Consider the following 23,795-nt stretch of genomic DNA (forward strand, 5'->3'; position numbering starts at 1 on the left):
AGTCCGACTATTTGAAAACAACCGGTTTCGCTGAATCCCTTCACTAAATATTACCCTGCTCACACTCCAACAGATCGTCAGGTCCCAAGTACCATTCGTCTCCATTCACTCCTATCTAACATGTTCACGCACGCTTGCTGGAAGTCCATGCCCCTTGCCCACAAAACCTCCTTTACCCCCTCTCTCCAACCCTTTCGAGGACGACCCCTACCCCTCCTTCCTTCCCCTACTTTTATTAACTCCAAACCTTTTCCTAATTTCCACACTCCGAATTTTCTGCATAATATTTACACCACACATTGCCCTTAAACAGGACATCTCCACTGCCTCCAACCGTCTCCTCGCTGCTGCATTTACCACCCAAGCTTCACACCCATATAAGAGTGTTGGTACTACTATACTTTCATACATTCCCTTCTTTGCCTCCATAGATAACGTTTTTTGACTCCACATATACCTCAATGCACCACTCACCTTTTTTCCCTCATCAATTCTATGATTAACCTCATTCTTCATAAATCCATCTGCCGACACGTCAACTCCGAAGTATCTGAAAACATTCACTTCTTCCATACTCCTTCTCCCCAATTTGATATCCAATTTTTCTTTATCTAAATCATTTGACACCCTCATCACCTTACTCTTTTCTATGTTCACTTTCAACTTTCTACCTTTACACACATTCCCAAACTCATCCACTAGCCTTTGCAATTTTTCTTTAGAATCTCCCATAAGCACAGTATCATCAGCAAAAAGTAACTGTGTCAATTCCCATTTTGAATTTGATTCCCCAAAATTTAATCCCACCCCTCTCCCGAACACCCTAGCATTTACTTCCTTTACAACCCCATCTATAAATATATTAAACAACCATGGTGACATTACACATCCCTGTCTAAGACCTACTTTTACCGGGAAGTAGTCTCCCTCTCTTCTACACACCCTAACCTGAGCCTCACTATCCTCATAAAAGCTCTTTACAGCATTTAGTAACTTACCACCTATTCCATATACTTGCAACATCTGCCACATTGCTCCTCTATCCACTCTATCATATGCCTTTTCTAAATCTATAAATGCAATAAAAACTTCCCTACCTTTATCTAAATACTGTTCACATATATGCTTCAATGTAAACTCTTGATCTACACATCCCCTACCCACTCTGAAGCCTCCCTACTCATCCGCAATCCTACATTCTGTCTTACCTCTAATTCTTACAATTATAACCCTACCGTACACTTTTCCTTGTATACTCAGTAAACTTATTCCTCTATAATTTTTACAATCTCTTTTGTCCCCTTTCCCTTTATATAAAGGGACTATACATGCTCTCCGCCAATCCCTAGGTACCTTCCCCTCTTTCATACATTTATTAAACAAAAGTACCAACCACTCCAACACTATATCCCCCCCTGCTTTTAATATTTCTGTCATGATCCCATCAGTTCCAGCTGCTTTACCCCCTGTCATTTCATTTTTTTTGGATATATATATATATATATATATATATATATATATATATATATATATATATATATATATATATATATATATATATATGTCGTGCCGAATATGTAAAACTGGTCAATTAGCATGAACTCATTTAAAATTAAGTCCTTTCTGAAATTTTCTTTTATACGTTTAAAGATATACTTTTTTCATTGAAGTTAATGTAAAAAATTTAAATTTTGCACCAAAAGAATCTTAGAAAACTTACCTAACCTTATTATAACAAGAACAACATTTTTAGCCTAACCCAGCTAAAGGTATTTTAGATTTGTTTACAGTAATTTAATACTAAACAAACACAGTGAAATATATTTTATTCGTTAGGTTCAGAATGATTTTGGCGAAATTATTGCATACACAAATTTTCACTTGTCCTATATGGCAAGATGAACGTTGCTATTTAAGCCAAGATCGCAAGTTCTGCCTATTCGGCACGACATATATATATATATATATATATATATATATATATATATATATATATATATATATATATATATATATATATATATATATATATATATATATATAAATGATTGTGGATATATCATGTCTGAGGGCAATGTGTGTGTGAATATAATACAAAGAATCAGTAGTTTGGAGATTAGGGGGAAGTGTGGGATTACCAAAATTTTATCCAGAGGGTTAAGGAGGGGTTATTGAGGTAGTTTGGACATGTACGAGGATGGAACGAAATAGAATGACTTCGAGAGTGTATAAATCTGTAGTGGACGGAAGACGGGGTAGAGGTCAACCTAGGAAAGATTGGAGGGATGGGGTAAAAGGAGGTTTTGTGTGCGAGGAGCTTGGATTTCCAGCAGGCTTGCGTGAGCGTGTTAGATTGGAGCAAATGGAGGCAAATGGTCTTTAGTGACGTGAAGGCCTTACTTGATTCTTGGAAATGGGAAGTACAGTGTTGTCACTCTGAAGGAGGGGTGTTAATGTTGCAGTTTTATAATTGCAGTGTAAGCATGCCTCTGGCAAGACAGTGATGTAGTGAATGATAATGAAAGTTTATGTTTTTCGGACTACCCTGCCTTGGTGGGAAACGGCAACCTCCTCACTTGCGATAACCTGCTGGCATTCATGTCCACTGCTAGCAGTACCCTATCCCACATCCCTAAAGCGGCTCGCCCATATGCAGCAGGGAAATTCACAGACCTTCCACCAACTTAGAAGCCCGAGGCACCATCAAAGCATGGCGCAACCTACTCCTGTTCGGCAATGTCTGTCTTGCAGTTCCTGAAAGACGAGACAAACTGCTAACCACATCAGTCATCAAGGCAGTGCGCAACTACCCAAGAACGGATAATTGTGTTCCTCTGCCCCATCATCGCAGGAATCACAGAGGTAGACCCAAGAAAAGTTCAACTGAAAACGAGAAAATTTGTGCACAGGTTAGCAAGAAAAAAAAACCGAAGAAGGTAACAGTGGGAGTAATCAGAATAATTACAAGTGACGACACTGTAGCCCCCAAAGATGAGACCACGGCCCAAGCACTAAGAGACGAGCATCCAACCAGGGACACCATAGCCATCAACAACAACCCTGAGGAAGACCCAATCGCTGAACAATTAATTTTGCCAGAATCAGAAGTCTACAAGGCGAGTGTGTCATTTCCAGCAGGATCTGCAGGAGGTTACACTGGAATTCGACCACAGCACCTCAAAGAGATGGTAAATCCAGTACTCGGTGCATCTGCATCAGTTCTTCTCACTGAGTTAACAACTTTCATCAACAACTGCCTGGCTGGGCGAATCCCAGAAAAATTAAACTTTTCTTCTTTGGATCCTCACTATGTGCTTTGAAGAAGGATGCGGGAATCAGACCCATTGCTGTTGGTAATACTCTTCGCCGTCTCGTTGCCAAAGCAGCAGTAAGAAACATTCTCCTAGAGGCTGCCAGTTTACTCCAGCCACACCAACTGAGCTTTGGGGTCTCTCAAGGCAGTGAAGCCGCAGCTCATGCGGCAAGGGCCTACATCAGAGACTTACCAGAAGACAAGGCCGTAGTCAAATATGATTTTAGAAATGCCTTTAATATGGTCAAGAGAGATGTCTTGCCAGCTGTTCGGGATTGGTTCCCCAGTCTTTTTCCCTTCATTTCAGCCGGCTACAGCAAAACCCTCATTTCTTTTGTTTGGAGAACATGAAATCCTCTCATCAGAGGGTGTTCAGCAGGGTGACCCACTCACTCCTCTTCTCTTCTGCTTGGCAGTAAAAGAACTAACTTCCAGCCTATGCAGCGAGCTCAACATCTGATACCTGGATGATGGCACTCTGACAGGTACTGAAGAGTCCCTGTTAGAGGACCTCCAACTGGTGAAAACACAGAGAGAAGACTTGGGACTCATCTTCAATCCCTCCAAGTGTGAAATCACAGCAAACCAGTAAATAACCAATGTTGTGCGAAGAATCCTCCTAGAAGTCTCTACTACCACTCCTTCCAACAGTACCCTCTTGAGAGCACCGCTGGGTCACCAGGCCATCGACAGTCCTCAAGGACAAATTGAATAACCTGATGAGAATGGAGGAGAGGATAAGCGATCTTGATGCCCGTAATGCTCTGTATCTCCTCACAAGGTGTTTTGCTATGCCAAGACTCACTTCATGAGGTGTGCACTTTCTTTTGACAACCCAACACTCGACGAATATGATGCACACCTGAGATCAACCTTTAAGAAGGCACTGAACCTATCACTAGATGGTCGGCAATGGGATCAGGCAACCCTCTCAGTGCGACTGGGAGGTATAGGGGTGCGCAAAGCAACGCATGTAGCTTTACCTGCTTTTCTGTTTTCGAGTTTGGCTTTTAGTGCATTAGTCAAGAAGATCATCCCCGAACGCTTGAGAGACGTAGTAGAAGCTCAAGACCCCAGGTTTACTGAAGCAGCTATGTGGTGGGACACCCTTGCAGACTCCTCCAGTAGACCAGCTCCTCCGAAAGAGCACAAACAGTCCCACTGGGGCAAACCGAACATGGAAAAAATAGCCAACACAATGCTCACCAACGCTTCAGGGAAGGACAAAGCTCCTCTCCTAGCAGTGAAGGCATCACTCTCAGGAGATTTCCTTCTAGCTGTTCCCAATTCCTCACTGGGCACTCGACTCGATCCACAGGCCATTCGGATTGGTGTTACTCTTCGCCTAGTCGCCCCCATCCTCATCGAACATAGGTTTATTTGCGGCAGGGCGGCGGCTGATCAATTCGGACTTCATGGTCTCGTATGTCACACATCAGAAGGGAAATATACCAGGCGCGAGGAGATCAATGACATCATAAAGAGAAGCCTCACCACAGCCCGTTACCCAGCTCAACGGGAACCCCAAGTGCAGAAGTCTGACAGAAGTCAAAAGCGTCCTGATGGAGCCACTATGCTACCCTGGAAGGATGGAAAGCAGATTGCCTGGGACTACACCTGTGCCGCCATACTGGCAGACACCTACTTTCCATACTCTGTAGCTGAAGAGGGTGGAGCTGCCAACCACGTGGAGACCCGGAAGACCTGCAAATATGAAGACCTTCCGCCTTGCTATAACTTCGTCCCAATTGGGTTGGAGACCCTTGGGGCATGGGGCAAGTGTGCTCTAAGGTTCCTTAAAGAGTTGGGTGAAAAACTCAACATAGAAACCAAGGACAACAGGGCGGCCAGCTTCCTCTATCAGAGACTCAGTGTTGCAATCCAAAGAGGAAATTCCTGCAACATTCTAGGCACACGGCTCACTGCTGGGGAGCTGGACGAAGTATTCGAGATGTAGCTCTGACTTATTATCTATGTTGTTCTACTCCATATTGTATTTTTGTTAATGTATTTTGTTTTTAAATAAAGCATATATAGAATATATAGGGATGGTAGGAGAAAATTTTCAGTTTCAGGGAGAACCTTGAGTTTTCACTAAAGCAAGTTTATTCTTTTCTCTGAGGATGAGGGTCCCCAGGACAGTTCTAGAGGTGGTACCTCTCTCTCTCTCTCTCTCTCTCTCTCTATACATACATATATATATATATATATATATATATATATATATATATATATATATATATATATATATATATATATATATATATATATATATATATATATATTTTTCCCCCAACAAGTCGGCCGTCTCCCACCGAGGCAGGGTGACCCAAAAAAGAAAGAAAATCCCCAAAAAGAAAATACTTTCATCTTCATTCAACACTTTCACCACACTCACACTTTATCACTGCTTTTGCAGAGGTGCTCAGAATACAACAGTTTAGAAGCATATACGTATAAAGATACACAACATATCCCTCCAAACTGCCAATATCCCAAACCCCTCCTTTAAAGTGCAGGCACTGTACTTCCCATTTCCAGGACTCAAGTTCCCTGAATCCCTTCACTAAATATTACCCTGCTCACACTCCAACAGATCTTCAGGTCCCAAGTATCATTCGTCTCCATTCACTCCTATCTAACACGCTCATGCACGCTTGCTGGAAGTCCAAGCCCCTTGCCCACAAAACCTTCTTTACTCCCTCTTTCCAACCCTTTCGAGGACGACCCCTACCCCTCCTTCCTTCCCCTATAGATTTATATGCTTTCCATGTCATTCTACTTGATCCATTCTCTCTAAATGACCAAACCACCTCAACAACCCCTCTTCTGCCCTCTGACTAATACTTCTATTAACTCCACACCTTCTCCTAATTTCCACACTCCGAATTTTCTGCATAATATTTACACCACACATTGCCCTTAGACAGGACATCTCCACTGCCTCCAACCGTCTCCTCGCTGCTGCATTTACCACCCAAGCTTCACATCCATATAAGAGTGTTGGTACTACTATACTTTCATACATTCCCTTCTTTGCCTCCATAGATAACGTTTTTTGACTCCACATATACCTCAACGCACCACTCACCTTTTTTCCCTCATCAATTCTATGATTAACCTCATCCTTCATAAATCCATCCGCCGACACGTCAACTCCCAAGTATCTGAAAACATTCACTTCTTCCATACTCCTCCTCCCCAATTTGATATCCAATTTTTCTTTATCTAAATCATTTGATACCCTCATCACCTTACTCTTTTCTATGTTCACTTTCAACTTTCTACCTTTACACACATTCTCAAACTCATCCACTAACCTTTGCAATTTTTCTTTAGAATCTCCCATAAGCACAGTATCATCAGCAAAAAATAACTGTGTCAGTTCCCATTTTGAATTTGATTCCCCATAATTTAATCCCACCCCTCTCCCGAACACCCTAGCATTTACTTCTTTTACAACCCCATCTATAAACATATTAAACAACCATGGTGACATTACACATCCCTGTCTAAGACCTACTTTTACCGGGAAGTATTCTCCCTCTCTTCTACTTACCCTAACCTGAGCCTCACTATCCTCATAAAAGCTCTTTACAGCATTTAGTAACTTACCACCTATTCCATATACTTGCAACATCTGCCACATTGCTCCTCTATCCACTCTATCATATGCCTTTTCTAAATCCATAAATGCAATAAAAACTTCCCTACTTTTATCTAAATACTGTTCACATGTATGCTTCAATGTAAACACTTGATCTACACATCCCCTACCCACTCTGAAGCCTCCCTGCTCATCCGCAATCCTACATTCTGTCTTACCTCTAATTCTTTCAATTATAACCCTACCGTATACTTTTCCTGGTATACTCAGTAAACTTATTCCTCTATAATTTTTACAATCTCTTTTTGTCCCCCTTCCCTTTATATAAAGGGACTATACATGCTCTCCGCCAATCCCTAGGTACCTTCCCCTCTTTCGTACATTTATTAAACAAAAGTACCAACCACTCCAACACTATATCCCCCTTCCCCTGCTTTTAACATTTCTGTCATGATCCCATCAGTTCCAGCTGCTTTACCCCCTTTCATTCTACGTAATGCCTCACGTACCTCCACCACACTTACATTCTGCTCTTCTTCACTCCTAAAAGATGGTATACCTCCCTCGCCAGTGCATGAAATTATCGCCTCCCTTTCTTCCTCAACATTTAAAAGTTCCTCAAAATATTCTCGCCATCTACCTAATACCTCCCTCTCCCCATCTACTAACTCCCCTACTCTGTTTTTAACTGACAAATCCATACTTTCCCTAAGCTTTCTTAACTTGTTTAACTCACTCCAAATTTTTTTTTTTATTTTCATTAAATTTTCTTGACAGTGCCTCTCCCACTCTTTCATCTGCTCTCCTTTTGCACTCTCTCACCACTCTTTTCACCTTTCTTTTACTCTCCATATACTCTGCTCTTCTTGTAACACTTCTGCTTTGTAAAAACCTCTCGTAAGCTACCTTTTTCTCTTTTATCACACCCTTTACTTCATCATTCCACCAATCACTCCTCTTTCCTCCTGCCCCCACCCTACTGTTGTTGTTGCCACCTTCCTCTTTTCCCATCTACCTCTTACTCTAACTGTAGCTACAACTAAATAATGATCCGATATATCAGTTGCCCCTCTATAAACATGTACATCCTGGAGCCTACCCATCAACCTTTTATCCACCAATACATAATCTAACAAACTACTTTCATTACGTGCTACATCATACCTTGTATATTTATTTATCCTCTTTTTCATAAAATATGTATTACTTATTACCAAATTTCTTTCTACACATAGCTCAATTAAAGGCTCCCCATTTACATTTACCCCTGGCACCCCAAATTTACCTACTACTCCCTCCATAATATTTTTACCCACTTTAGCATTGAAATCCCCAACCACCATTACTCTCACACTTGATTCAAAACTCCCAACGCATTCACTCAACAATTCCCAGAATCTCTCTCTCTCCTCTACACTTCTCTCTTCTCCAGGTGCATACACGCTTACTATAACCCACTTTTCACATCCAATCTTTATTTTACTCCACATAATCCTTGAATTTATCCATTTGTACTCCCTCTTTTCCTGCCATAGCTTATCCTTCAACATTATTGCTACTCCTTCTTTAGCTCTAACTCTATTTGAAACCCCTGACCTAATCCCATTTATTCCTCTCCACTGAAACTCTCCCACCCCTTTCAGCTTTGTTTCACTTAAAGCCAGGACATCCAGCTTCTTCTCATTCATAACATCCACAATCATCTCTTTCTTATCATTTGCACAACATCCACGCACATTCATACTTCCCACTTTGACAATTTTCTTCTTCTTATTCTTTTTAGTAATCTTTACAGGAAAAGGGGTTACTAGCCCATTGTTCCCGGCATTTTAGTTGACTTTTTCAACACGCATGGCTTACGGAGGAAAGATTCTTGTTCCACTTCCCCAAGAACTATTAAGATAAAATCAAAGAAAATCAGATGAGTGTGTATAAATAAACGTGTACATGTATGTGTAGTGTGACCTAAGTGTAAGTAGAAGTAGCAAGACGTGCCTGTAATCTTGCATATTTATGAGACAGACAAAAGACACCAGCAATCCTACCATCATGTAAAACAATTACAGGCTTTCGTTTTACACTCACTTGGCAGGACGGTAGTACCTCCCTGGGTGGTTGCTGTCTACCAACCTACTACCTATATATATATATATATATATATATATATATATATATATATATATATATATATATATTTATATATTTATATTTATATATATATATATATTTATATATATATATATATATATATATATATATATATATGCAAAACAACCACTGTGAAAGAATAATGAAATTCCAAGCGATTTCGTGACTACTCACATTATCAAGGAACAATAAAAGTAATCCATCAAAGGACCACACCTCACTATCACATCCCACAACAAAGCAACACCTGATGTGCGACTCATAAGAAAGAGAACACTGCAGCAGGCCCGCTGGCTCAACTAGACAGGTCCTTCACACAACCCACAAACTATTCTACCCAAGAATTAAGATTTATTATTTGTCCAATGTATTATTAAATTCTTCCCAAATTCTATTAATTATAAATGGATCTAATTTATATAAACCAAAGGAAATATTCATATTATTGTCAAAACTGCTTTTTATGAAACAAGATTCAATTATATTCCTGTCGACCATGGACTTGCTTGATACTACTTTCTCAACTTTTTGAAAATCAATTGGATGGTTAAAATCTCTTACATGAATAAATAGAGCATTGGAATTTTGTCCAGTTCTAATGCTATATTTATGTTGTTTTAATCTTAGTTCGAGATTTTTACCAATTTGACCGTAATAAACTTTATCGCAAATTTTACAAGGAATCTTATAGACACATCCATCAGCATTTTGGGGGGATTCTTTATGAAATGCTTTTTTACTGTATCAAGATTTTTAAATACAAGTTTAATATTAAAAGTCTTAAGAAGAGAAGGCATATCAACCAAGTTTTCATGGTAAGGGAGAACCAGCGTATTTTTAGTTGAATAAGGTTGGTTGTCCCAAAAAGGAGGCTGAAGGATCACCTCGATGGGTTTGGGAGAGAGTGTGAGGTGGCTGGAGTGGGTGAGGGGAATAAGGCTACCAGCAGGGAGGAGCATTAATAGAAGGAAAGTTAGGAGAGAAGATTTGAAGATAGGTAATCGCTTCTCTGTTCTCCAGGATGAGTGTACGTCAGCGTTCAGTGAAATTAAAGGCAGTGTGGAAAATAGGCGTGTGAAAACCTAAAGTGCATATACGTTTTTAAACCCATGGAAAGGAAGCATCAGTGTCCATTGAAGAGGAAAAAAAATAGTTTTTATAGTGCTAAGTGTATAGTGCCAGGCTCAGAATAACGGTTGTTATGGAGGGTGCCATATAAGAAATGATTTGCGACTAGCAGTGAACGTGGATCAGTGAGGGGAAATAAGAAAGATCAGGGATTAGCCTAAACTCAGAGAGCAGAAAAGTTAATAAATGGAAAAGGATTACTGCTAAAACCACAGGAGAATACAAGATATTATTATTAATAAAAGTGAGGAGAGCAGTGTGAACTAGGCGTACAGGTGTTACCACACAGTGGGTCGTGTTTTATACTGAAGGATTGTTTCTCATACCATATAAGAAATATAGTGAATGGCGAGGTATTGATGTTCTGTGATTTAGTGATCTTAAACTGTGGATTACAGCAATCTGTCAAATACCCAATACATAGTGTATAATATATGGAATATATTTGGTTCAACCACCACCAGGAAAAATTATTGCCACAGGGACAGAGGAATATAAGCTATCGTACAGGTGTTATAACGAGAAAAAAGGTTTTGAATAGACAGTGATATAGTGTACTGAAATTTGGATGAGAGTAATTCTTTTAAATCCTTTTAAATCCCACATGCTAGTGTAAGCTATGGTGTAATTATATGGGAGCAAACTGTGCAAGTTTATGCACACCCCACTGATCTCCTCACCTCTCCCCCAGCCGACCCCTCCCCCTCTTCATACCCCAACCAGCGGGGATGGTTCCTCCCCCCCCCCCCGCTGGCACCTATACCACGGACCCACCTCATCACCCCTGTTGGCACCCAAACCACGGACCCACCTCATCACCCCTGTTGGCACCCAAACCATGGACCCACCTCATCACCCCTATTGGTACCCAAACCATGGACCCACCTCATCACCCCTGTTGGCACCCAAACCATGGACCCACCTCATCACGAAACCAAGCAAAGTGGAGACGTGGGGATACAAACTGGATGAGTATTAAGCCTTAGTAGAAGTAATAAAATAAGAGATAGTGGATCGATGTGCAGTGATTAGAGTGGAAAAGGATAAACCACCACCAATCCTCTTGTCACCCTCCCCATCCGACACCTCAACCAGCGGGGATGGTCCCCACCCTCTCCAGGCACCCATACCCCGGACCACCGACCTACCCTTCATCACCGTAACCCAGCCACCACCACAGGACACCCAGGACAAGATAAACAGCAGTGATCATGACAGAAACAAGATGCTGTGGAATATATGATATATGATGTTATACATCATAAAAGATATTTTTATGTGTAATAAGTCCCCATACTAATTACATCCCACATATCTATGCATTGACCACATAACACCACACCTGAGTGCAAAGCTGAAAGGAAAAGTGAATATCAGATTCTTGTGGTACCCAGTTGCAAATAGGATACAAGCAGGATGGCAGTACGGTATACATGTGGGACATGTGAAAAGGCTCTTGGGAAAAAATCTAGAATCACATGCAACCATTGCTTTTCAAAACATCATGTTACCTGTGCAAGAACAAACACTGCAACCAGCAATGACATCTATTTAGGTAGGTGTTTCTGGATCTGCAACAGGGATGTGGAGCTATGGACAGATATCAGGAAAGCACTCAGGAGGTTAATAAACAATAAACACAAGAAAAAGTAGGAACTATTGAATAATCTACCTGGAATATATAGAGCATGGGATGATAGGAGAAGAGTAAAGTCTAACATACAGAATGCCCAGTCTACAATAACTGACCCAAAAATAAGTAGATACCCACTGGAAAAAATACAGGAAACAAAAGTAACAGCTAGCTCAGTCCCCAGCCCTAGGGCTGACCCAGACCCAGCCTCCAGCCATTGTGAAAATCTGGATTCAGTTAGACTCCTCCACAGCCACCAATGCCATAGCCCCTAGTACAGATGTAGCTGAGGAGTCCTCTTCAGGGGTAGACTCTTCTGCAACCATCACAGTCATAGCCTCAAGTACAGATGTAGTAGGGGAGTCCTCTTCCAGGAAAAATGTTGGTGCCATGACAACAGATGGTGGTGTCTCTGGTTTGGCTATGGATGTGTTACGTTGGTATGTCTTATTACTTTGATTGTAAGGTTCTCACTACTTGTTCTAATGTGGGGTAATACTTACATCATGGCTGATCATCTTGAGTGTCTCTGATATCCTTTCACCAGCCCTCTTCACAGGTTATGTAAACTACTACTATAAAAATATAACTGTATTCTAAATAGAAATGTACAGAAGATACAATCACAGCAATCACATTTTCAAAACAAAAATCTACACACTCCTTAGCTGTTCTCCCACATGGTGCATCTCAGCAACTTTGTCCTACTCTCTTCTTGACTAACTCTGGGTTAACCAGTGTTTTGATACACTTTATTCACCCTGGGTATGGTGGCCACAACTTAAGTTATAAAAACTCACCCCTGGAGCACACATAATGCCCCAAAAAGATAGAAAAGAAGAACCCAGAGGTCCTGCCACCTTCATGTCAACAGAGAGAGAGAGGGGGAGGAGCCTAGCTAAGCTCCTCCCACACCCACCAAAATCAAAAGACTGTTGCCAAGCACAATTCTCCAGTTACCACAATTCTACCACACCCTAATTTTACTTTTACAAAAAGAAATACAACTTTATAAACTACTTATTTAAATTGTGTTTTTGTGTGTCTATAGTATAACCTATTATATTGAGAAAAAAGGTTTGACCCAGCTGCCTCTTAGTCATAAGAGTGATCTGCCCTTATGACATTTAGAACAGAGTCCCCATCAATTCAATATAATTAGGTATTCCAGAGTAACTGTTACTTATAAATATATGTTGGGTCCTATAGCCCCATAACAGGAGGACTGTAGTGCAGCTCTAGGGCCTGCACAGATTAGAAATACATCCAGCACGAAATGTACCCAGCCAAAAACAAAATGGTGCAAATTCTATGTTTGGGGCATCTGTAAACATGGTATATCAGGGAAAACGAATGGGGCATGCAACTTTGAGCATCCCCAAAAATGTCGTTACCTCCTGTCTAAGGAAGTATGTCGTTCTTCCTCTTGCAAATACTTCCACCCTGAGATGTATCAGTCTTCAGTCCTTGAAAAACAATGTTAGTGTACCAATTTCACTGCATACTATTTAAAAGGGACCAGGAGGCACACACCCCATACGACACATCATAGTAGCTATGGTAGCTATGACAACACCCCAAGTGATTTTTTAGTGTAGGAAACGAAGAAAGAAAATGGAAAGAGATAACCAAAATAGTCCACCACCTTGGAGCCTTGTTGGATTGGAGGCACAGCCAGTGGCCCCTCCGGGCTCACAGCTACTGGTGCCAACAACAAAATCCCCCCAACAAACATGCAACACAACGTCATTTATATTTGCTAATATACAGGGCCTTAACTAATATACAGGGCCTTAAGCCATCCACCAACAACAGAATACCTTTCATTAGTGGACTTCTAGGGAAGTCAAATGCACTGTTTGCAGCCTTCACAGAGACCCACACAAAAGATTACTTTGACAGTGAAATATGGATACCTGTATACAACCTTTTCAGATGTGACAGAAAGAACAGGCAACAAGGGGGGGTTGGCCTGTATGTCAAAGAGTCTCTCATTTGCACGGAGATACTGAACACCACAAATGATGTAGTTGAAGTTCTGACAATAAAAATCGAGAACCAAAACTTACTTGCATACAAGCCACCGGATGCAACTTCCCAACAGTTCAAAGAGCAACTATCAAAAATTGACTCCTGTCTGGATAACTTCCCCAAACATCTTGCTGCTTGGTGACTTCAATCTAAGACACACAAAATTGAAGAATATAGCAAATAATGTTGTAGCAGAAATAATCCCTGGAGGTAGCTCAGATGAAAGGTCACACACACATGAGTTGCTGAATTTCTGCAACAAACACGCCCTAAGTCAGCAGATAGTGGAGCCAACAAGACTGGAGAACACACTGGACCTTATTTTCACAAATAATGAGGACCTGGTAAAGAATATAACACTATCAAAAGCAACAAATTCTGATCTGCATAGGAGCCCTGATTGGCAAGATGCATACAGCTATGAGGGTACCTTTACCAAATTCAACTTCAACAACAAGAACATTTTCTGGGATCAGGTAAACTATGCCCTAAATGAAACATCCTGGGAGGATATCTTAAATTACATGGACCCTAACAATACCTCGAAAAGCTCACCCTCTTGGTAGCTGAAGTATATTCAAGGTATATTCCTATGAGACAAAAGGAAAGAAGAAGCAAACTAGAGACAGATGCTCTGTCACAAAAAGCGCGATTTCTAATAAGCATAAAGATCTCCAGTGAATACCAGAAAGGACTGCCCTTATAGCATCCAGCCTGTTACTGGGTTTTTGTAACAAGTAGTCAGTATCCTGGTCCAATTATCTATTAGAATTCAGTAAGATTCAATAGTGCTTCAGGATTACAACTGGTAGGCTACTAACTAAAGAAATTAAAATTTAATAAGTTTATTAATAACAAAATAGTTGTCTAGGCATATATTATCAAAGTAAATTAATGTAACCAAAATCAGAATAATCACTTCTCTCGTGTACAGTAGTATAGAGCTCATATCACATCTTTATGGCTTTTAAGTACCGTCTGGTACATTGTTAACATTTAATAACATAATACAAATATATACAAGTAAGTTTGTGTGTATGTATGTAAATGCTCTAAGTAGTTCGCTATGTTTCAAGACTAGACTAGACTTAACCAGTGACTGACTATAAGTCCTCACATAAACTAACTTCTTGACTAACCTGGCAATCAGAACAGCTTGCTTGAACAATAAAACGACTGATAAGCAGTACAGCAATATAGCAAGCAAGAGCGACACAGAATCAGGAACAAGGAGATAATATAATGACACTAAGTAGGGACCATCTCTAGATCCTCCACAAAAGTCACAAAACTCCCATACTACTGAATCTAAGTTCAGCATTAGAAAATCCCCGACTATGACAGTACACAGATACCAGTACAATTCAGAAGCTACAACTCAAGACATGAGTTTCTCAGAGTGTCTATGTGACACACAACCTTAGTACAACCACGAAAATCACTAACTCTAGACAATGTTCTGTGAACAGTGTTCCACAGAACCAGCAACAAGAAAGCGACAGAGATGATCCTCCAACAAGGGCCCACAAGGGAGAGGAGTGTGGGATGTCTTGTTAGGAGAACGTTCAACTGACAAGAGACTGAGCGCAGCCCAGGCAGACTACTCCAGGCGAGGTGGGATCACTCCCCCTCATCACGTGATTGCTCTGTGGACTGCTGCTGCCCAGCAACCCAGAGAAGCCAGCAGTGTAACGAGCAGCGAGCGATAATTACAGTAGTTAGATAATCAACACTTGAACTATGAGCACTGAATATTATATAAATGTTACATCCTACCTAATAATATAACTAAGTCAAATAATAATATAAAGCAATATATTTACGATTTAGCTATTGTCGCAAATATAAGCAATATAAAATTATAAGAACAGGTAATATACATTATATGCATTGTGACCCATTCAGGGGTCGCAATATGCTCCCTCTACAGGACAAGATGAAGAATCATTGAGCTCCTCAAGAATGCCAGATTATCTGATACGTGGAAGGAAGTGCTAACCAGGGAAGTGGAAAACATTGAGCTAAAGTTAAAGGACTCATACAGGACCCAGGAGAGACAAGAAGAGCTAAAAGCGATTAATGAAATTGAAAGAAATTCGAAATATTTCTTTACATATGCCAAAAACAAGTCAAAAACCACTTTTAGTATAGGGCCCCTGCTCAGACAAGACGGATCCTACACAGACAACAACAAAGAAATGAGCGAGATACTCAAATCGCAATATGACTCAGTGTTCAGTGATCCACTAATCAGTTTAAAGGGAGACAATCCAAACAATTTTTTCATGAATGAGCCTCAAAACCCTGCCAATGTAGGCCAGATTTATGACATAACCCTAAGTCCACTAGACTTTGAGAAAGCCATCGACGACATGCCCATGCACTCAGGCCCAGGCCCAGACTCGTGGAACTCGGTGTTCATTAAAACTGAAAGAAACCCCTCTTGCGGGCCCTAAGTATGCTATGGAGAAGGAGCTGAGACAGAGGCGAGATTCCACAGTCACTGAAAACAACAGATATAGCCCCACTCCATAAAGGTGGCAGCAAAGCAGTAGCTAAGAACTATAGACCAATAGCTTTAACATCCCACATCATAAAAATCTTTGAAAGAGTCCTAAGAAGCAGGATAGCAAACTATCTGGACTACCAAAAATTGCACAACCCAGGGCAACATGGTTTCAGAGCAGGTCGCTCCTGCCTTTCGCAACTGCTAGACCACAATGATGTGGTCTTAGATGCACGGGAAAACAAACAGAATGCAGATGTAGTATACACAGACTCTGCAAAAGCCTTTGAGAAGTGCGACCATTGTGTAACAGCACACAAAATGCGTGCTAAAGAGATAACCGGCAAAGTAGGCAGATGGATCTTCGACTTTCTAACCAATCACACACAAAAACTAATGGTAAACAGAGTTAAATCAGATGCTGCCATAGTGAAGAGCTCTGTCCCACAAGGCACAATACTCGCACCTATCCTGTTCCTTATTCTCATATCAGACATAGACAGAGATGTAAACCACAGCACTGTATCATCTTTTGCAGACGATACTGGGATCTGCATGAGAGTGTCATCCACTGAGGACACGACAAAGCTCCAAGAAGATATAAACCAAGTTTTCCAATGGGCAACAGAGAACAAAATGATGTTCAATGAAGACAAATTCCAACTACTCCGTTATGGAAAACTGGAGGAAATAATAACTAAGACTGAGTATACTGCGAGGAAACTGATAGGATGGATAATGAGGACATTCGAGACAAGAGATGCTAAGCCAGTGATGATCCTTTTTAAATCACTTATTCTCTCTAGGCTGGAATACTGCTGTACACTAACATCTCTATCCAAGGCAGGTGAAATTGCAGAACTAGAGAATGTACAGAGACCCTTTCTGCACGTATAAGTTCCATCAAACACCTTAACTACTGGGAGCAACTGAAAGCACTTGTACTCACTAGAGCGCAGGCGAGAGAGATATATCATAATCTACACCTGGAAGATTCTGGAGGGACTGGTCCCTAATATGCACACAGCAATCACTCCATACAAAAGCAAAAGACTTGGCAGGTGATGCAACATACCCCCGGTGAAAAGTAGGGGCATCACTGGTACACTAAGATAAAATGCAATAAGTGTCCGGGGCCCAAGACTGTTCAACAGCCTCCCACCAGCAATAAGGGGCATTACCGGAAGACCCTTGGTTGTCTTCAAGAGGGAGCTTGACAGATACCTAAAGATGGTGCCAGATCAGCCGGGCTGTGGTTCGTACAATGGATTGCATGTGGCCAGCAGTAACAGCCTCGTTGATCAGGATCTGATCCACTGGGAGGCCTGGTCGTGGACCGAGCCACGAGGGCGTTGACCCCCAGAATGCCCTCCAGGTAGACTCCAGGTAGACCTCCCCTGCTAATAGAGGTAAGCGTATTTTTGTGGTTGGTGACTCACAAGATACATAGACCATGCTTTGTGTAACGAAGATAGGAAAGTGAGACAGAAAGTGTGTTTCCCTGGAGGTAATGGAAACAAGCCAATTATCTATTTCAGTGTTGGTGGAAGTGATATTGGGAAGGATAAGAGAGAAGAGTTGCTAGAAAAGTACAAGCCAGCATTAGATTTAATTAGGTATAAGAAAGGCATCCCAATCATATGTAGCACCTTGACTAGAAGGGGAGTGGGCAATGAATGGATGTGCAAGGCGTTTGGTGTAAGATGCTGGCTAGACAGATGCAGCAAGGAACTTGCAGTCCCATTCATTGGTAACTGGGACAAATTCTATATCAAACATGATATGTATACAAATGATGGGGTACATCTCTCAGGGAAAGGGATGGTAGCAATAGCCAACTCAATCAAGAGTGCCATTGCTGACTTATCTAGGATTTTAAACTGATTGAAGATAGATATGGGTGTGTATGGGAAACAAATATGTTGCAGCACATGGGTTGACAGCAACAGATATTACCAGGATACCTCAGGAATATGTTTAAAAGACATTATTCATCATAAAGTTACAAATAAAGACAATAGAACTGGTCAGCAAACAAAGAGAGACAGCAGAGGGTGGCGAGTGGCCAGCTCGCTTAAGGTTTACTATACTAATAGTAGGAGTGTAAGAAAGAAGATAGATGAACTAAGTGCAAGAAGCATAGATATTATTGCTGTAACAGAGACATGGTTCAGTCTGGAAGATAGGGAAATTCCTTTTGAATGCCACATACAGAGCTATAAATTATTCCACACTGACAGGGTCAACAGAAAGGATGGTGGAGTAGCAATGTATGTCAGAGATACTTTAAATTGCTGCATTAGATATGATATAAAATAAGAAGCTTCAGCAACTGAATCTATTTGGTTACAGCTTCTCGAGAGCCATGAAAAACCAATCTTGGGTGTGATTTACAGGCCTCCAAACTTTGATAAGGAGTGCGGTACACTTCTTTGGGATGAAATTCGTAAGGCATCTACATATGAAAATGTTGTGCTAATGGGAAATTTTAACTTCAGACAAGCTGACTGGAGCAATTTGACAGGAAATTTTGAGTTAAGGACTTTCTTGATACAATCCAGGATTGGCTTTGAAAACAGTATGTGACAGAACCAACTAGAAGAAATAACCTGCTTGACTTGGTTCTTAGCAGCACAGAATCGCTAATTAATAATCTTGAGGATAATGATTGGCTTGAGGAAAGTGATCACAAATCACTCAGCTTTAATACATCATGAAATTACCTTAATAACGGCATTCAAGTCTCTGTCCCTGACTTCCACTTGGCTGATTTCACAGGACTAAGAAATTACCTGGATAGGCTGAACTGGAATGATCTGACTATGGGTCAGGTAGGAGGTGATGGTTGCTGGATAAACATTTTCCAGAGAACAGTTCTAGCTGCTCAGACATCTTACGTTCTGAAAAGGGAAATTAGATCAAGCAAAACCGATCCTAAATGGATAAACAGTAGATTAAAACATCTCATTAGTCAAAAGAGAGGCTTGTATAGGCGAATCAAAAGAGAAGAGCGGCAGTTTAGAAGTCAATATATAAGTTAAAGAGAAAAATAAAAAATGGATGAGAATATCGAAACGAGATTATGAAGTTCAAGACTAATCCAAAAGAATTTCAGGTATTTAAAAGTAAGATTAGGGACAAGATAGGCCTACTCAATAGTTACTTGCGTCAGCTTACCAACAGTGGTAAGGAAATGTGTAGGAATTTTAACACTTATTTCCTTTCAGTTTTTACACAGGAAGATACTAGCGATATTACAGAAATAATAAATTATGTGGAACACGACGAAAATAGACTATGCACGATTAGGGTCACAAGTTACATGGTCCTTAGACAAATAGATATATTAAAACCTAACAAATCCCCAGGCCCTGATGAACTGTATACAAGGATTTTAAATGACTGTAAAGAGGACCTTAGTAAACCTTTGGCAAATCTTTTCAATTTATCACTACAAACTGGCATAGTGCCAGATAAGTGGAAAATTGCAAATGTGATACCTATCTACAAAACAGGAGACAGGTCCTTAGCCTTACCTCCACAGCGGGAAAAATTATGGAATCAATAATTTTGCAGAGGCAATACGTAGCTATCTTGAGAGGCATAAATTGATTAATGAATCTCAACACTGTTTTACAATGGGGTGACTTAAGAAATCGTAATGACACGATTGCAAATAAACCATACCCCCGGCCGGGATTGAACCCGCGGTCATAGAGTCTCAAAACTCCAGCCCGTCTGTGGCATGCAAAGAGTACGTAACCTTTATTCGGCGCATGGACACACCCTCATTTACAGGCTATCTCCCCCAACCAGCGAACCAGGTTGCTAAGAGTTGATGATGGGGCCCCATCGTTCAACTAGTGACCAGGTTCTAGCCAATAAGAAGGTGGGATTGACAATCGCAGAGGTTATGTGGATACCGCTCTCCTGTCTGCCCTTGTCATTCCCACTCTAGAGCTGGTTGAAGCACGGTCTGCTATCTTGTGGCTTCTATTTCTGCCTTGCTTACCGTGGAGTGCACTATATTTATCACTGTACATAGTGTACATATTGCTGTTATAATTGGTGAAGGATAATATAAGTCTAAACTTTTTCTACTGTGTTTATTTGCTCCCATTACACCTGGGATAACAGGCCATTTGAAATCCTAGGTTGTAATACCGTCGCTGGAGTTTTGAGACTCTATGACCGCGGGTTCAATCCCGGCCGGGGGTATGGTTTATTTGCAATCGTGTCATTACGATTTCTTAAGTCATGTTGACGGCAGTGAAGGGACTTGAGCTAGAGTTCGTCACGGCCACGCTAGCTGGAGATTCGTCTGTAAAAACTTGCATTTGTGGTCACAGAGGTGCCTGTGCTAACTTTCCTATGGTGTAGAAATATACCTAGTTGGATGAATCTTATTGTGGCTAGCTGGTCTAGTGGCTAACGCGACGGGCTGGAGTTTTGAGACTCTATGACCGCGGGTTCAATCCCGGCCGGGGGTATGGTTTACAATGGGGTGTTCCTGCCTTTCAAATTTATTGATCAGTTAGATCATGGTAATGAATATGATACTGTGTATATAGATTTCAGTATGGCTTTTGATAGAGTCCCACATCAGAAACTATTGAGAAAAATTTAGGCACACTGAACAGGAGGGAAATGTTTTCCTGGGTAGAGGCATGATTAACAAATAGGCAGCAGAGAGCTTGCGTAAATGGGTAGAAATCAGAGTGTGGGCACGTTACAAGCTGTGTTCCTCAGTGGCCAATATTGGGCCCTTTGATGTTAACAATTTACATAAACTACACAGATGAGGAAACAAATAAGCAAATTTGCCGATGACACCACAATAGGCCGCCTAATTCATTAGAAAGAAGACAATAGAACACTCCAGGAAGATTTGAGTAGACTGATGCAGTGGTCAGAAAAGAGGCAGATGCAGTTTAATATAGACAAATGCAAAATTCTAAATGTTGGACAGGAAAATAACCATACCACATATCAACTATTTAATATTACTCATTGTGAAAAGGATTTAGGAGTTCTGGTTTGTAGTAATCTAATACCAAAATAACAGTGCATACATGTTCGCAATAAAACGAACAAAATCCTTGGCTTCATACAAAGAAGCATAAATAACAGAAGTCCTCAGGTTGTTCTTCAACTCTATATATCCTTGGTTAGGCTTCATTTAGATTATGCTGCTCAGTTTTGGTCACCGTATTACAGAATGGAAATAAATTCACTGGAAAACGTACAAAGAAGGATGACAAAGTTGATCCCATGTATCAGAAATCTTCAGTATAAAGATAGACTGAGGGCACTGAATCTGCACTCTAGAAAGGCGCAGAATTAGGGGGGGATATAACTGAGGTGTATAAATGGAAAACAGGAATGAATAAATGGAATAGAAATAGATTTCTAAAAATATCTAACCAAGACAGGACTTACAGCCATGGTTTCAAGTTGGAAAAATTCAGATTCAGGAAGTATATAGGAAAGCACTAGTTTCGTAATAGATTTGTGGATGAGCAGAAATGGATGTGACCTGAATCTTACTATGAAAAAATACTATGGTGATACCGACAAGATGTGGAAAGAGACACTTATGTACAGTTTAATGAATGTCCTGAACTGTACATAAGTGGACCGGACTATGTTGGGTCAGTAGCTTATGCCGGTAGGTGACTTGGACTTGCCTCCCATGGGCCAGTAGGCCTGATGCAGCGTTCCTTCTTTCTTGTGTGCTTATTTCAGGTAAGCCTTCGTTTGGCTATCACCAAGAAGTCGCTGTAGCAAAGTATAAAGCTTGGAGGCTTTTCACTACGCTTCGTCAAGACGTTAATAACCAAGTGAGCGCCTTCACTAAACATATCCTTAATCTCCAACACAAGAACATCCCTCACTTGTAGTATATAATGAAAACCTCGGATTAGCCTTAGTTTGGCTATCATTACCAGGAAATCGCTCTCGGAGAAGGTATAAGAGGTATCTCACTATCCATTACAGGAACCTTCGCAAGCAAGTCCGTCTTTTTCAGCTTCCATCTTTAGTGCTAATATAGAAAGAAAGTCGGCATCTAAATCAAAAAGATAATGCCAGCAATTAAGAAAAGGCTGACTTACATGCTGAAAACTGATCAAGTTATGAAGGCTCCATTGCTAGCCAAAAGAACTGTCAAAAATGTAAGAGGTTACCGTAAGACAGGTTAAGGTATTTTTCCCAGGGCCAAGAAAAAAAAGCCGAGGGCCCAGATCAGGTGAGCCCAAAATTGCTGAGTAGATGTGATGATCAGCAAACATCATATCTAACTCCCACCGCTTTACTCTACCTACCATATGGTAAATGGCGTTCTTTCTTGGGAAAAGTTAAATGTAGTGCCTTTTCACACAAAAAAAAGAAGAACCAAGCGATAACCAGCACTTCAAACCAGTCACTCCTGTTAATCACTGGATAAATTCTTGAAACAAAATTCACATAGCAATTAAAAACATTTTTGATTATCACTTCTTTCGTAACCATCAATATGACTTTAGAATAGGTCACTCTGCAGCTGATCTCAAAAACTTCTTCACTATGTGGAACGAGTCAACAGTAGCACATGATGTCATCAGTAGCACAGGACACTTCAGGGGCCTTTTACCAAGTATAGCACCACGAACTCTTAACAAAGCTGCGGAGGATACAAGCCACTTGGTCCGTGCCAGAATTATACATTTAAGTGTGCTTGGTCAATTGTTATGGAATGTCTGCTTCATTGACTTACGTGACCCCAACCAAGAATCCTGTGCCTATGCAGATGACTGTACTCTAATATTAACTTATGCTAGAGAAGAAGTGTTAGTTTTTCTAAGCTACAGTCATCAACAGTTTACAGTTATCCCTACCTGGGAAACACGATATCAAGAAACATTAGCTTCAGCGGAGGCACAAAAGTTAATTTTTATCTCTACAGCATGTTGTTAATGCTGGAGCTGTGGTAATAACAAATGGAAGTGTTAGCGCCCAAAGTTGAAGTAAATATTTTAGAAGTGAAATATGACTGACATTTCGAAGAAGAAGAATAGCTTCATCGACATGCCACCAGTCTCGGCCTCGGGGAGAAAAAAGAGAACCGTGCAATGTATTTTACGGTCTAGCCTGGAACCCAATCTGAATGCATCTGTTATTCAGAAAAACATTCAACACCAGAGAGATGCGGGTTGCTTTACTGTTATGCACCAGCCCAATATTATTAAAGTAATTCACTTGGCTTATCTTCGTAGATAGCAAAAGACAGCTTCTCTTACACCGAACGAGCAGCGAAAGGCAACCACAGTGTAGCTGTACCAGTGCAATAATTGTCACTTTATCATTCATCCCTAGAATAACTCGAGTATGGAAAATGTTCATATAGCAAATAACCATTAATGAAATAAAATCAAGAGATATTAATGAAATA

The sequence above is a fragment of the Cherax quadricarinatus genome, chromosome 33, assembly GCF_038502225.1.
Source record: "Cherax quadricarinatus isolate ZL_2023a chromosome 33, ASM3850222v1, whole genome shotgun sequence".
NCBI classification, from domain to species: Eukaryota; Metazoa; Arthropoda; class Malacostraca; order Decapoda; family Parastacidae; genus Cherax; species Cherax quadricarinatus.